A 15,889-nucleotide genomic window follows, 5' to 3' on the forward strand; every position below is an offset into this window, starting at 1 on the left:
GGAATATTCCTTACAGTGTGGAAATTTACACAGGTTTTGCATGACATGATATTGATGCAAAAATAAGAATGTGACAAGATCTTGTACACTGCATTTTGTTCACATGAATCTTTATCACCATTTCAGATGTGTAGACAGTCAATGAAAAACACAAAATTCACCCTAGCAGACCTGTAAAAGAAAATGATCATGCAATAATTTCAGCTGTTACATTAATTCATCAATTTTCTGGCACACTTTCGAAACTCTATAATGTAAAGCAAAGTACTGATGTACAGTGCAGGATTGACTCTACCACAATGCATATCGGGTCACTGAATAAAGCAAAACTCAGAATGTAAAACATATCTCTCGTCAGTGTGTACACATATATTTTCTCCAATTTACAGCACATGAAACACGTGCACAGAGCATGGAATTACCACTTGCGGTGAATGGTTGTGTCACAATTATTACACCAAACTATGTGGTTAGGCAGGTTTCGCTGCAAGATGTGAGGCAATGTTCAAATTTCCATGTGTTCCTACAATGCTGACGCCATCATCACTTGCCGCAGGATTTCAGAGGACAGACAAGCAGATGTTACAGACAACAGGAGCAAAAAACTTTTATAAAGTCCTGAGGCATTCACTGTACATTCTGTAAGCTGCCTCTGCTAAATGAACCAACATCTGAGCAGATCCCCCCCCCCTAAATTTCATTAAAATTGTAACTGTGGACAAAGAGGGCATTCCACATTATGAATCTCTTTGTGCCAAAAATTATCTTTTCACGAGGCAATCTATCATTTATTTCCCAGCATTATCATACATTGGATGTCATTATCTTTCCCACCTACAAGTGTTGTACAATGTATCTAGCAACATGCAGTCCCACAGACTCATACAAATACTAGTACCTCCTCCCAAACCCTCTGTAGACTTGAGTTATACACCTAAAGACGTAGACCGTATGGAAAACGATGTGACAGGTATACAAATTGTGTACCACATTAGCCATTCACATTGCCTTAAATGTTAATTTTTTGCTACTTTCCGATTGACAATGTATGTACCAGTACTATTAAATTACAGGCATATGAATATTGACATTAAACAATGTAAAATGTACATAAACATCTTAAAGTACAAGGCAAACAGTCAGTTTCTGTCCTAATTTGCTGGAATTGCATTTAGATTCAAAGAGAAAACTTCAATTTGAAGCTTTGAGGCTGCCATGGCAATCTATTGTGAGAGAAATCAATTATAGTCCTATATTACTTCTGTGTAACAAATGTTTGCGCATATTGTGTCCTCATTGACACAGTTTTCTACAATTTACTCCTACAGGAGTTACGTGTCTCTTGGCGGAGGGTGATGTGTAAGACAGACAGACAGACAGACAGAGAGGGAGAGATCAGTTGCTCAGCAGACACTTGAGACAGTGTTTAGCATGCTAACAATCTCCTGCACTATCTGTGGCAAAGGATACCATACATGCAATCAACCAATGTTATTGTTTGGGTGTCTCTCATACAATACAAACATCAACAAACGTATAAGGCCTACATGCACTGGTGACCTGTCACGTTCCTCCAGTAAAGTAGCAGACATTAGAATTTTTATGAAATCTTAGTGTATAATAAGGTGATTTGGCTAAAAGATATCAAATTTGACAATGTTTAAAACTTGAACTTTAAAGGGACTGTACAGTACTGGTTGAGGTGGGGATTCATGTTTTGAACATTCCTAAGTGAGATAATGAAAAGCCTCTTATGAAATATAAAAGAGCATGTAATTTTAAGAAGGATTCAACGTTTATTTGATGAAAATTGGTTTTCAAATGGCCGAGATATCCAAAAAAGTGCTAATAATAAAAGACGACATGCCACAACTTTATTAGGGTCTCTTTGTTTCACCTTGTTTTTTGATATCTCAGCCATTTCAAAACCGATTTTCATCGAATAAACTTTTGATACCCCTTAGAACTGCATGCTCTTTGACATCTCATAGAGTGATTTCTGAATATCTCGCAAAACGTTAAAAGCTAAATCCTCACCTCGACCAGAACTGTACACACCCTTTAAAAATGTATGTCTTTTTATTTTTCTTCCAAATGTCAAGACATGAAAATGCTTTGAAATCTTAAATTTTAATGTTTTTATGGAGCACTTTACTGAGGTGTTTCCCATTCATCTATTGTGTTAAAATGCCTAAAGAGATTTTCTATACTCCAAACTTGGCTGTATCTAAACCTAAAAGATTATGTTTCTCAACACTATCTATTTGGTTGCTGTTTTTCTATGAATTGGGACAAAAACTGCACAAAGCAGAGTCCGAAGACTTGGAGAATACCAAAATTTGCAAGTCAATGTTATCACAATGACAACATTTTATTGGGCTTGCAGAGTAACAAGTATAATACATTGTACATGATTCTTTCAAACTCAAGACAGCCTGTGTAGGTCACTGCAATCTCATGCGAAATGGTAATTCTCCCTGCAGTGCTATCATATGATATCAATGTGACAACTAAATCGCCCCCCCCCCCCCCCCCCCCCCCCCAAGGTCTGGTATCTAGAGGCAGGGCAGACAACGGAAGGGACTCTTCAACAGGAAGAACCACTGAGTGGACCGCCCTTCAGACATCATCATCACAAGCACACAGGTTTTCTTCAACTGACCAGTGAAAGGCAAGCTGTGGTTGAACTTCTATGTACTGTATTGCATTGTATGCTTTCTCTTGTGAACACATTGTATTCAGCACATGTCTGCTATTGTTTGTTTGTTTGTTTGTTTGTTGTGTTTTTTGTATTGGGTTTGACTGCTTTCACCATGCTTTGGCAATATTTTGTCATTTTACCAAGTGTTTATAAGTCATTCAACTAAGACTTTGATATGCTGTGTAAGACATGCGCACTGATGAAAAAACATGTAATAAGTTCTTCAGAAACCTTTAAATGCATGGAAATTTACAGGATTTGGTCAGTCATGCAGCAATGTGCCTGATGTGAAATATTATTGATATCAAGACTGAACGCTGTGCTTTTATTCTTTGACATTAAGCAGCACACAATGTAGTCTTTGCCAAGAAACTGGTTCAGAACAGCCCTGTTTTATGAAGAGTTAAAATTGATTATATAGTTGATTTCAACTGTAAGTCTATGGCGGCCTGTGTGGTAAGGAAATTTAAAATCGATTTTATCTTTTGATAAAACGGGGCCCTGGGTATCTGAAAACACATTTACCAGGGGTACGCTGTAAACTTAAAAGATCATGACTCGGTGGATACTGCCAGCAACAGAGCTGAATTAAAATCAAATGTACAATATTGAAACTTTGGTCCTGCCACATTATCCACCTCTATGCAGATTGTATATATTTTTATATCCCAATGTATTATACCCAGCATTACAAATACCTTCAAACACCAGGTTCTAAACAAGAAAGAGCTCCATGCATTACATTTCTAGGGTTCCCCTGAATCCAATTGTTCTGTCCCCACAGATACTGTATGAACAATGTGAATGGTATGCCAGAAATGTGTACATGGTTTTTGCTCAGTGCTCTCAATCCCATAGACTTTTGTATTAGAGGCACACATGTAATTAAATCAGAATCAAATCCATCCCACTTTCTGGGAGTGGAAGTATTACAATGTACACGCTCGAGGAACATACTGTAAAGAATGCACATTACCAGTACTGTAAACAAGATCCTAGGTACATTTGTACATTTACAATGTACATCACTTGTGTATACATTATAGAAATACTCAAATGATTCTATAAAAGGTTAGGACTTCAATGTACAGTCTAAGAAACTTATTTACAAGCATTATCGTACAACATGGAAATTACTGAAGATATTTCCTGACATAATGTTTTGAAAATACGTAATATCACATCATCAATTAGATGGACCAGATGGCACTTTCAAAAAATGACTTTTGTAATCCTTCTGTCATACAGGGTACAGTTTTAGTGTATTACAACATCAGTGAGTTGATGATATCATACCCTCGCAATTTTTTGTGTATGTTATACTTGTACATATATGAAATTCAGAAAAATCATTATTTTTAGCTAATACAAGTAAAAGCATGTTCACCTACCAAGATATATATCAGTTAACATTTGCTTTTTTTTTTTTTTTGTTATTTTGGGTGGTTTTAAGACAGGTTTTATATCATTTTATACAGCAGAAATATGAGATTTTTGTCATTTCTGTAAATGAAATGAATAAGAAATTGTGAGAGCATGACATCGACAACTTTCTACTTTGATCATTCACAAGATCTGGTCAAGAAATGTTTTCAGAAAAAAATGTGAAATTTCAAAATGTCCTATCTTCCTTTCATTTCTTATCCAATATTTGTCATTTTTGTAGCGTTCTGTAGGGAATATTTTTCTCTTTCTTTTGAAATTTATTTTTGGGGTGGATTTCCTCTTCGATCGTGATGAATTTATAAACGATATTAAAAAAAACCAATAAAGACAAAAATGAAGATGATGATGATGATCACCATAATAGTCATGAAATATATCTGTATATATTCTTTAATCCACGGTAGCCTCTGCAGTCATATCAATAGAACTCTACCACAGAGAGTCCTACAATGTATCATAATCATTACCCTACACATTGGTTCAAGAGAGACATTCATGACTGTAAGCCAAACTTCTTGTCCTGGAAGGATGAATACACCAGCCTCACACAGGTTTTGAACCCAGTACCTTCTTTATAAAAGTCTTAAAACAGTATCCCGTACTTTCTGTATTTAACCAAAAGTCTAACAAATCAAACAACGAAAAGTCTACATTGTACTTGAAATTTCAGGTTGACATCGTCTTCAGCTGTTTTTGCTTGTTTGCTGTACAATTTGCTTTGCTTGATTATTTCTTTTTACATTCAGTTTTACTTGTCCACATGACCTCAACTGGATAAACAGATACCCAGTTGATTTCAATCACCAAGTGCTCTCTTTTCAAATGGTGGTTGGGCTTAAATGGTCTTTATCTATTAACTTGATTGCCACTTAATGCCATCTTTATATAGCGACTTAAAAAAAAAGTCAATTTTTCAGAGGTATCTGGTGGTAGATCACATTTTTACACAGCTCAACAGAACTATTAAATAAAAAAAAAAAAAAAAAAAAAACTGCATCAAGTCACCATTCAGTGTGCATTCCATTCAAATTTCAATTACAGCAAGCCGGCCATAATTCAACCGTAATGCCGTCCAAAATCCGACTGCCCGCTACATGTAAAACCCATGCCTTTTGCAGGGATGATATTGAGGTTTGTTGAAAAAAAATCGGAAATTGATCAACTTTTTCAGGTGATTTTGATACATGGAAAAAGCAAAATGTGTGTAAACTTGATTTAAAAAAGTCTGAAATCATATTTAAATCTACAGAATATCATGCCTGCTTTTGCGTGTGGTTGAGCTTTGGCACGGGTTGTCGAACCATGGACAATCTGCTTCAAGCGTCACTGTCTGGTCTTTGTAAACATTTTTTTTTTTAAGTTGTACTTGTAGACATGTTGGTTCTCACTATCATTAAGACATTATTCAGTCATCTACGAATTGTACTCTTCTGAAGACAGAAGTGTGCAAATCGAACAAGACTAGTAAATTTGTGGGCTTGCATGATTAATACATCATAGTTTTCTTGGGCCTTTCAAAATACAATGTAGCAATGCCACAGACAAATCATTGAGATAGGGCATGGCCATGGACCAATACCATGGTGAAGAAAATTTAATGCTAGCCCAATAGCCTATGTTATGGTGATTATACTGATGAAGATTTGTAAACTGAACATCATCACGATCATGCAGAAAACAGCAACAGACAACACATAAAGATTTTTTAAAAATTGCACAAGAGGACATAGCAAAAAGTTATATGGTTGGACCTACTACTCATCGACCGCCTAATGTTTATTTGCTTGATAAGAATATTTAACACTGAAATTCATGTAAAAACTTGACCTATGTGATTTAGAAAATCCAACACAATCAAATGCCTTTGTTCCCTTTTCAATTCGAAGTTTCAGTGCAAAAATATCGCCGTCGAACTTGCGTGGCCTCGTTTCAGCTCCCCGCGATGCCGCTCCTTATTGAGATCGACCGCTGTTTTTGCATTGACAATGCACGCAAACTGAGTTGTATTGAACACCATGTTGTACAAAGCTTTTTAGAAACTTCTATAGACATTACATTACGATTCGGTTAAAATATTCATTCGAAATTTTGTCCTTGATTAAAACCATTAATGAACAGTGAACTTTCGCGTTTTCCCACACATCCTCATCAACGGTCAAAGCCAATCCATTTTTATGTGCTCTGCACACAGTGAAGTGCGTACTAAGCGTTCTGTGCGCCAATACTACGCGGTCGGTTTCAATAAGGGTGGTCGATATGTAGCAGGGTTACCATACACTGTAGATATTTTTTGATCACATACCACTACAAGAAGAAACTCATTTTACATGCGTATCAGGAAACCATGGAATAGTTTACCACGAAACTTCATAGATGCACCCAGTGTCTTCAGTTTTGAAGTTGGTTTGGATAAATTCTGGGACAATGAACCCATAAAATTTAAGTTTGACGCCACTCCATTCGAGCTCCACCTGGCCATGACCTAACTGCGACCAGCCCCAACGCGTACAGCGTTGGGGCTGCGCCGTTTTCGCATTCAGATCTTAATGTTGTAGTCTCTTGTACAAAACGGGTGCCGTTCCGGCGCTATATTTCCTTTATTTTTCAACAAAAACTACTAGGAATACTTACATGGGTCGATTAAACCTAAATGATTCCAATCGGCGACTGTTTGACGCATTTCATTGCTTATGATGCAGAAAATGTTGTCTTATAAGGCGAATTATCTTCAGCTCACCGATGCTCGCTAAACTCACAATAACTTGCACAAGCGCACAAGGTGAGCTGAAGATAATTCGCCTTATAAGACATTTTCTGCATCATAAGCAATGAAATGCATCAAACAGTCGCCGATTGGAATCATTTTGGTTTAATCGACCCATGTAAGTATTCCTAGTAGTTTTTGTTGAAAAATTAAGGAAATATAGCGCCGGAACGGCACTCGTTTTGTACAAGAGACTACAACATTAAGATCTGAATGCGAAACGGCGCAGCCCCAACGTTGTATTCGTTGGGGCTGGTCGCAGTTAGCCATGACCCAGCTCATCTCAGGACCACACCTGGATCTGAATAGAGCCTAGTACTACTACTAGAGCCAAGAGGCTCAGCCTGCATTCAGAATCTTCCATGGCCCATGGGTATTCATTCCAGTTCGGGAAACCCACTCACAAGGGGGGCCCCTCCTTATAAGTAACCCGTCCCCCTTATAAGTAACCCCGTCCCCCTTATAAGTAACCCCCGGGGCACCCCTTATAAGGAGTCTCCACGCTTTTTTGCAATGCAACGCGAAAATGAAAGGACTGCGGCAATTCGCTTGATTATGTCCATAAAGCTTCACAAGTTTCCTAGTTACTCACGAAATTTGAGCAAAATCGGTTTGAGGCATCATATCTAAAATCATGGATTTAAATGCGATGTCAAACGACTCATGCGAATGCTGAAATGCGAGCGATTACTGGCGTGAGTGTCGCCAGGCGCGGCGGCGCGGCAATGTTTGAGTGCAGACGTGGTGACTGACCTCCGTACTCAGTCGCCACGTCTGCACTCAAGCATTGCCGCGCCGCCGCGCCTGGCGACACTCACGCCAGTAATCGCTCGCATTTCAGCATTCGCACGGGTCGTTTGACGTCGCATTTAAATCCATGATTTTAGATATGATGCCTCAAACCGATTTTGCTCAAATTTCGTGAGTAACTAGGAAACTTGTGAAGCTTTATGGACATAATCAAGCGAATTGCCGCAGTCCTTTCATTTTCGCGTTGCATTGCAAAAAAGCGTGGAGACTCCTTTTAAGGGGTGCCCCGGGGGTTACTTATAAGGGGGACGGGGTTACTTATAAGGGGGACGGGTTACTTATAAGGAGGGGCCCCCCTTGTGAGTGGGTTTCCCGAACTGATTCATCGCCTTTGACGACGCAGTTCCCATGTTTCCAGTTGCTTTTTGGTATAAAGACTAGACTATTGTTATGTTCAGATGTCTTGATGCCCAACATTACATCGGTCGTTTGACTTGTAGGTCCATGGTCGCCCATACAGCATAGCATAGCCCCAAAAAGTACACGGGGTTGGAGCGCAGTGCGGTGGAATGCAACACACGGCCACTGCACTGACGCATCAATACAAACTGTATACTGTACAGTCGGATCGTAGAGCAGCAGCAATCCGCCAGTACGTCTGGCCAAGCAGGCGTTAGATACAGATAAACTCGATTATTTTGAACAGTGTATGTGAATAATACGTGGGATAACAAGTAGATCTAGTAATACAAAGTATCATTGACTTACGTCTGTAAACCGCTACGGCCAGTAGTTTTCCAATTAAGTCAGCCTGTCTTGATGACAAGTAATTCTCAACTCAACTTTGTCTCAGGATGTGATCCTCACCGTTCCGTTGGTCGCGTAGTGTGTGTACCTATGTGGAGCAATACCGGAAGTGCACAAAATACAAAAGACATCGCATCGACAGTAATGACGTGATCGAGAGGAGGCGTACTCACCGAACTGTTGCGGCATACCTAACGTTCAGCCAGCCGGCAGCGTCGCGAAAATGTGTCTAAATCATTCTACAGCGCAGCGGTGTGACCTTGAAATGGTCTCTCGTGCCGTGTTCGAGGACTGGTTTTCAATCTGCGATATTTCACTTCATGTGCATGATATCAAACCAGGTTTTTTTGCAGATGATCAGCGAAATTCTGAATTTTTCAGAAATCATAATATCAAGTAGAAAAGACTGCGATAACATTTTATAATTTCACATCAAAAATCGTGTTGAAAAAAAAATAATTCAATTCAAAATCATCCGGTAAATTTCACTTTTCTAGACAATGAGTTAATAAAAAAGCATCATGAAATGGGGGGAAATGTATCAATCAATCGAAAAATGTAACTCTTTATGGGTCATTTCGTGTAGATGGGTCAGGATCCAGCAAAATCTAGAGCAACTACACTGTCAACTAGCCCTAATGAAGACAATCCGATTTCCTTGTGCTGTGATTGGTCGATTACCGTCTGCAGAGGCTGCCATGAATGACGTCATAGTGAATCTCCACTTACGGCTTCTGCTTTTGCCGGGCCCGACGTAAAACTAACTGTTTATAGACTAACATCAAACCATTTTGAAGTTGATTTGAACACTTATTATCACATTTCAGTATGTATCTCGTCTTTTGATGAGTCCAATCGATCAAAATAAATGAAGGAATCGACAGAAGAATGTGAATATATACAGAGTGCAAACACGAACCCGTCAGTGTAGTCCCAAGTATTCGTTTTGCAGTGTTGCGACTGCAGCAAAAACGGTAACTGCACCGAACACTCGCTTTGGTGAAACACAGAAGCAGGTATTTCCGTAAGAAGTATCACGTGTATATCTATACGTGCCTATGATTGTTATGAACTAGTAGTAGTACACTGTAGTAAGTAGCTATAGTATAGTAGTAGTAGTAGCACTAATAGTAGTACTAGTACACTGTAGTAGCTATAGTAGTAGTGGACTACTAGTACATTAGTAGTACTAGTACACTTGTAATACCATACCAGTAGTGCCAGCAACAGCAGCAGCCAGTGGTAGTACTAGTCCAGCATAGGTGTACTTGTATTTCTCTGGACACTTGTGTGAATGGGTGCATTGGTCATTGTAGTGTCCAGATGACAAGACGGTACATAGGCTGTGGTAACTAATCACTGATGGGACTCAGAGAATGATGATAGTCAAAGCAAGCTGGCTTCCTTGCGGATCTGTTATGTTCTTAGATATTTAAATACAATGTATATATCTTTCATGTTTTATTATTATTATTATTATTATTTTTTTTTTTTACATTTCATCATTTGTCTCTGGTGGATGGAAGCAAGCTGCTAGCAAGACAAGAGAACAAAAGCTGAAAATCTACTATGGATTGTATAGATTGATGTACATGTATGTGTACTCGAGCCTTTTTATCAAAACAGAAAAAAGTAATCATCAGTGTAGCATTCATTAATTTACACTGATTTGAAATCCACATTCAAATTCCACAAGACACGACTTTCACACTCTTGCTTGTTTTCCCCTCCTTAAACTGGACATCTCTCTCTCTTTCTTTCTCTCTCCTCTACCCAGTTTCCACAACGCTCTTCAGTTATTCTGCATTATCTTTTCAACTACTTGGCAGTATAGGATGACAGGAAAAAACTTTTCATTATCATACGGATTACCCTAAAGTTCATAACAAACTAACAAAATATAGTAAACATTATTGCTCTTTGTTAAACAGGATGTGATGCAAAAAAACAAACAAAACAAAAACATTTCTGTTGGCAAGGTTGGTTGTTTACATCTTTTAAGGCACATGTACCACTAGTACTACATGTATTTGGCAAGAACAGCATATATATATGCTATATATATATATATATATATATATATATATATATATATATATATATATATATATATTGTCGCTGGGGCGACAAGACCACGTACAGTATCTACAAAATGTCAAAGGTTCAGGAGAGCCAAAAAACATGGCGGCCAAAGCACTGTAGCGAATGGGATAGCCTTTCCTTTGACATGCCGTGGTGGCTTCATTTTTGGAGTAAGACAGTTGGGATTTGGACAGGACATCACTTAACCCATTATTTGACCATTAATCCAAAAAAGTCATTTTCACCAAAATTGCAGATACAAGGTCTTGTCACCCCAGCGACGGACTATTATACAGTATATGAAAGATGGCAAAGTGGAGTAGTAATGCATTTCAGTCCAACAGCGCTATTTATTCAGGCTGAATTTTCGAAGAATACATGAATGTCTTCCTCAGGGTTCACAATAACAATTATGAAAATAAACAAAATGAATATTTCCTTTAAAGTGGTAGTCATGGGGAATGCTTATGGCAATGCCCGAGTGTGGTATCTGAGTAGAGGCATTGTGCGTTTCTTATGAGCATGCTGACTTGCAGTCAAGATCAAGTTGTATTATTATGATGTAATAATGATAGCAACCACATGAATTTGTACATGCTTAACCAATCAGATCATCAACGCATGTAAGTGTATCATACATAAGTGGTAGTCATAGGAATGATTGTGACAACACGCGTATTTCTCAGTGTAATAACTCAGCTGTATATAACTCACATTTTCATAGACTGAGGTATCTGATGTCCAACATTTCGTTATTCCAGTTCTCTCCCAATCTTATACGTGTCTTTAAAAATGTTGGCTGCATGCCTGGTATCTATTATACATACAATATAATACCATACCAAGGAGGCTTAGTACCTCCTTTGTCATACACAGCTACTTTCAGTGATACACCTGTATTTGTACTTTCCTTTTCACATACATAAAAGCTTTGTAAGAGAATGATTACTGTAAAAGTGGAAATTTTCGCGTTGTTGAAATTTTCGTGCATATCGCGCAACCAAAAAACTAGCGCGAAAATGAAAGTATGTGGATATTTTTGCTTGCCATATATTCCTGTGTGGGATGTCTTGATTCCGTGGAATTAAAATCACGCGAAACTCTTCTTACCCGGCCAAGCGCGAAAATATCCACTGTTACAGTATGTGGAACTTCAAATTTGATGAGGGTAGGTATTTGGTCACATTCTGCCCATCAAAACTTTAGTTTGCCACACAAACCTAGGGCAAATAACATAATTCATAAATGTATAAACTATAATACAGGCTTTAAACGAGAAAGCTAAAACAAAGAATCAGTATACTAGTAGTATGCAGAGGTAGGATTGCTCTTAGATGAATACATGTTCATTATTCACACACATTCTTCACACACTGCATTAGACAAAATAACTTATCAAAACTGACTGACACATCTTCACAGTGGCGGATCCAGGGAGGACCGCAACCGGCGCACACCCCCCCCCCCTTAATTTTTTGTTGAAACAAAAGAAATAAAAAGAAGTTTCTGTAAACAGGTATAAATGCACATATGCTTGGTTGTGCAACTTTGATCACAATGCAAGCAAGGCTTTACCATTTTCAGACAAATCTGCAGTGTCTAGATTTTACATTGTCACTATCACTACCTTCACTTTCCATAATTACATGGTTATCTAAATTTGTAAAATTCCTGCATGTACAACCAGGACCACAATTTTGCCCCTGTTTTTTACATTTGCACTGCTTATTCACACACTTATTTTTCTTACATCAACATTGTCTTGTTAAATATGCAACATTATTTCTTCTTTGTTCAATGTCTCTTGTAAATCCCAAAAAAGTCAGCAAAAGTAGAATCTTTTTCCTGAATAACTGAAAAGCAGCCATATTGAGTGATGTCTGGATACATGAATAGTGGGACATGTCTGGGGCATTTGCCCAGACAGTTCTCACCCAGCATGATTACAACCTGTGAAACCTAAGAGCAGAATGAGGGGGCAGCAGTTGATCTTCATGAGCATTCTACTGACTTGGGGATACACCTTGAGTGTTATACTGACCAAATAAAATGGGTTTAACTAGAATAATAATTTACAGATGCAATCCTGTACAGCATTCAATTTACCAGTTCCTGCGGGAGGGTCATACAAACAAGCTGTAATGGAGCATTTCCGGCATGTTCCATCTCTTGAGCACTCTTGGCGTTGAGCAAGAGCTGACTGGGTTGGTATCCCTGCAGTGACTGGGTTGGTATCCATGCAGTGGCTGGCTTGGTGGGGCATTGTTGGCTTGGGCAGGGGAGATGGTGTTTGGTTGGTGTCTTCATACACCTTTGGCAAGAAGCTGCTTTTGTGACACATATCTGGTAAGGGGTTGGTGCTGAAAGGCAAATCAGAGTTTTAAAAATATTCTTCAAGAAGAACTACAATTACATGACAGCCAGAGAAGGATTACAGTCATTCAAGCTACTGCCCATAATTCATTTGACTACTCTTAAAATGTGTACAATTAAATTTCATGACTTAACGTTCAGTGGCATCTTAAATAAGAACATTACACTTTTTCTATTGCTCAATAATCATTAACAAAAATTTACAATACAACTGTACCAACTAAAATTTCAATTTATTAATCCCTGTTTGAGGAACTTGAGTGCAAGTTAAAAAGAGCAAGAATTATAATTTACAGATGCAATCCTGTATCCAATTTACCAGTTCCTGCGGGAGGGTCACACGCTTGGATGTTCTGTCTCTTGAGCACTCTTGGCGTAGAGCAGGAGCTGACCGGGTTGGTGTCCCCGCAGTGGCTGGCTTGGTGGGGCATTGTTGGCTTGGGGCAGGAGATGGTGTTTGGTTGGTGTCTTCATACACCTTTGGCAAGAAGCTGCTTTTGTGGCACACATCTCGCAAGGGGTTGGTGCTGAAAGGTTAATTCAGAGTTCAAAAAATATATATACTTTGAGAAGGACTATGTACAGTACAATTCAATTACACAACAATTATAATTATTCTAAATATTTGTCAGGAATGAAACTAATTGCAAAAATGTATACAACTGGAATCTATACAGTTCAATTCCAATGGCATTTATAAAGGAGAGCATTGTCTTTCTATTGTTCAAAGATACAAAGAGGCAAAAGAAAAAAGTGAAATAGCAACAATTGAGATGAAAATAAAATGACATTTGGCATGAACGTAGTATACGAAACATGCATTTGTCAAGTCTATTAAAACACAGTGGAACCAGAAGTAAATAATATTTCATTTGTCACAAAAACATTGGTACATCACCCCATTGTATTCAAATTGTCAAAATGCTAATGCTACGACTGTGATAGTATGACTAGTATGAGGTGGTACATTATTATGATTGTACATATTCCCATACCATCATAATGTATTTTGAATTCATCAAACTATAGAATGTAGAACTTACAAACCACTGTAACTGTTGGTTCTATTAAAAATAATGATAATAATGATAATAAAATAGTGCAGGGTCTATGCCAAATACAACAAGGGAAATTGACTGATGTCATGTACATTTTACTAGTACATGTAGATCGTGTCATGATCTATATCGATCTCTGTACTTTTAGTTCTAACCAGTAGTTACGTAGCGCTAGCTGTGATACGATACCGTGGACGACTATTTTACAGAACAGGACATCTAATTGTACATACGGGACTACGGCCAGTGCGTGCGCGATCAAAACTTGCCACTGCTGAGACAAAATCGAGTCCGGAATTCTCGTTAACGTGAAGGTCACGTGACCCTACATGCATACAGATGGCATCGCAAAACCAATATTTTCGGAAATTTGCTTCGACTTTGGGTGCAATTTTGATCACTTCGTTTATTTTTGAGCCAAAATGAGGCTGGTATCAAAATTTCCGCTAGAATCTCATCTATTCAAATAACTAATTAAAATAACCATAGGAGTTGTAGATGGGTCAGGATCCAGCAATGTATCAGTGCATGTCAAAATCAGATTCTATCGCAAGCAGCTTCTTATATCCATTGTATCTCCCTCAAAAAGTGTCAAATTCGGCTAAAAAAAGTATGGAATTAATCGTCTTTTATTGGACTGCAAGACTTACCCGGTCACGGCTCCGGAAACAGGTTCATGGCAACGTAACAACGAGCGATGTTGGGGATATACATTTTGCGTCGACGAAAAGCCTCGTCGCCAGACACATGCGCAGAATTCCTGCGCGTGGAATAAATTCGGTGGATTTGCTCATTAGCATACGACGCTGCGGACTGACTGCGTTACAGCAGTAGCGGGCGTCGCCAACTGTTAGTTACAGTATTAGTATAGTTGCGGCAAAGTACTAGTATTTATTTTATGATCTGACCGAGTTATATCTTACTAGTATTACGAGATGATTGATATACTCAGTATTTCTCCTCTAATAATATTCAGATCAGAGAGAACACGAAGATTTTCTTCTTAGCTGTGTCAAATAGGATCTGCACATTATGGCGTCATAATGATAATGATTAGTAACGATGATGATGATGATGATGGTGATAACCAAAAATTAATTTTTTTTTATAACAATCTGTACTATAAACAATCACTGGTATCATTATTAGTAGTTAAGTACTAGTAGTATGATACAGTAGTATGTAGTTGTAGGTACCTAGTAGTAATAGTAGTAGTAGTAATGATGACGATGATGATAATGGTGATGATGATGATAATAATAATAACAACAACAATAATAACGATAATAATAATAATGATGATAATAATGATGATGATAATAATAATAATAATAATAATAATAATAATAATAATAATAATAATGATAATAACAATAATAATAATAATAATAATAATAATAATAATAATAGTGATAATAATAATACAGTAATGTATATACTTATTTTCAAAATTACTATCATTGTTATTATTTCTATAATAATATTCATTATCCCATCATCATCGCTGTCATCATCAGTTTGCTGTCGCATTGTCAGGTTCTGCATGAAAAGAAGGAAAATAAAGTCAGACAAAATTTACGATCAAATGGTTGTGATTATAGTCTATCTAATAGGTAGAAAGATGGGCATGTTTAATGAAAACTTGAACTCAGGAAATATTGTTCCATCAATGATTACTCAAATGACTCATTAAAATCTTTTGGTCGTTTCAGAAAGTTTTGTATAATGAATCATGGTGACTTCTGATGATTACATAGGCTTGTAGTGAAGAAAATTAGGATTGAATGTTGATTTTGGATTTAGCGGTAAAGATCTATCTCGTGTCAAAGACACCTTCATCATGATTAAAATTATCATCTCGACCCAAGAGCAGGAACGGCGCAGTGTTTTCAAAAGTGTGGGGGCCCA

At 37.8% G+C, this 15,889-nt stretch overlaps 1 protein-coding gene and 1 pseudogene across 1 annotated transcript in view; both read right to left on the bottom strand.

The window, feature by feature from the left end:
• LOC140234778 (uncharacterized) overlaps window positions 1-8,545 on the bottom strand; it is a 136,881-nt gene extending 128,336 nt beyond the window's left edge. The window contains exon 1 of the mRNA XM_072314818.1: window positions 8,430-8,545. The gene's annotated coding sequence lies outside the window, so the exon portion shown is untranslated. The remainder of the gene's footprint in view (window positions 1-8,429) is intronic.
• Window positions 8,546-10,883: 2,338 nt separating this feature from the next.
• LOC140228131 (uncharacterized) lies at window positions 10,884-13,354 on the bottom strand (annotated as a pseudogene).
• Window positions 13,355-15,889: the final 2,535 nt, after the last annotated feature.

Source organism: Diadema setosum, chromosome 1 (assembly GCF_964275005.1).
Source record: "Diadema setosum chromosome 1, eeDiaSeto1, whole genome shotgun sequence".
NCBI lineage: Eukaryota > Metazoa > Echinodermata > Echinoidea > Diadematoida > Diadematidae > Diadema > Diadema setosum.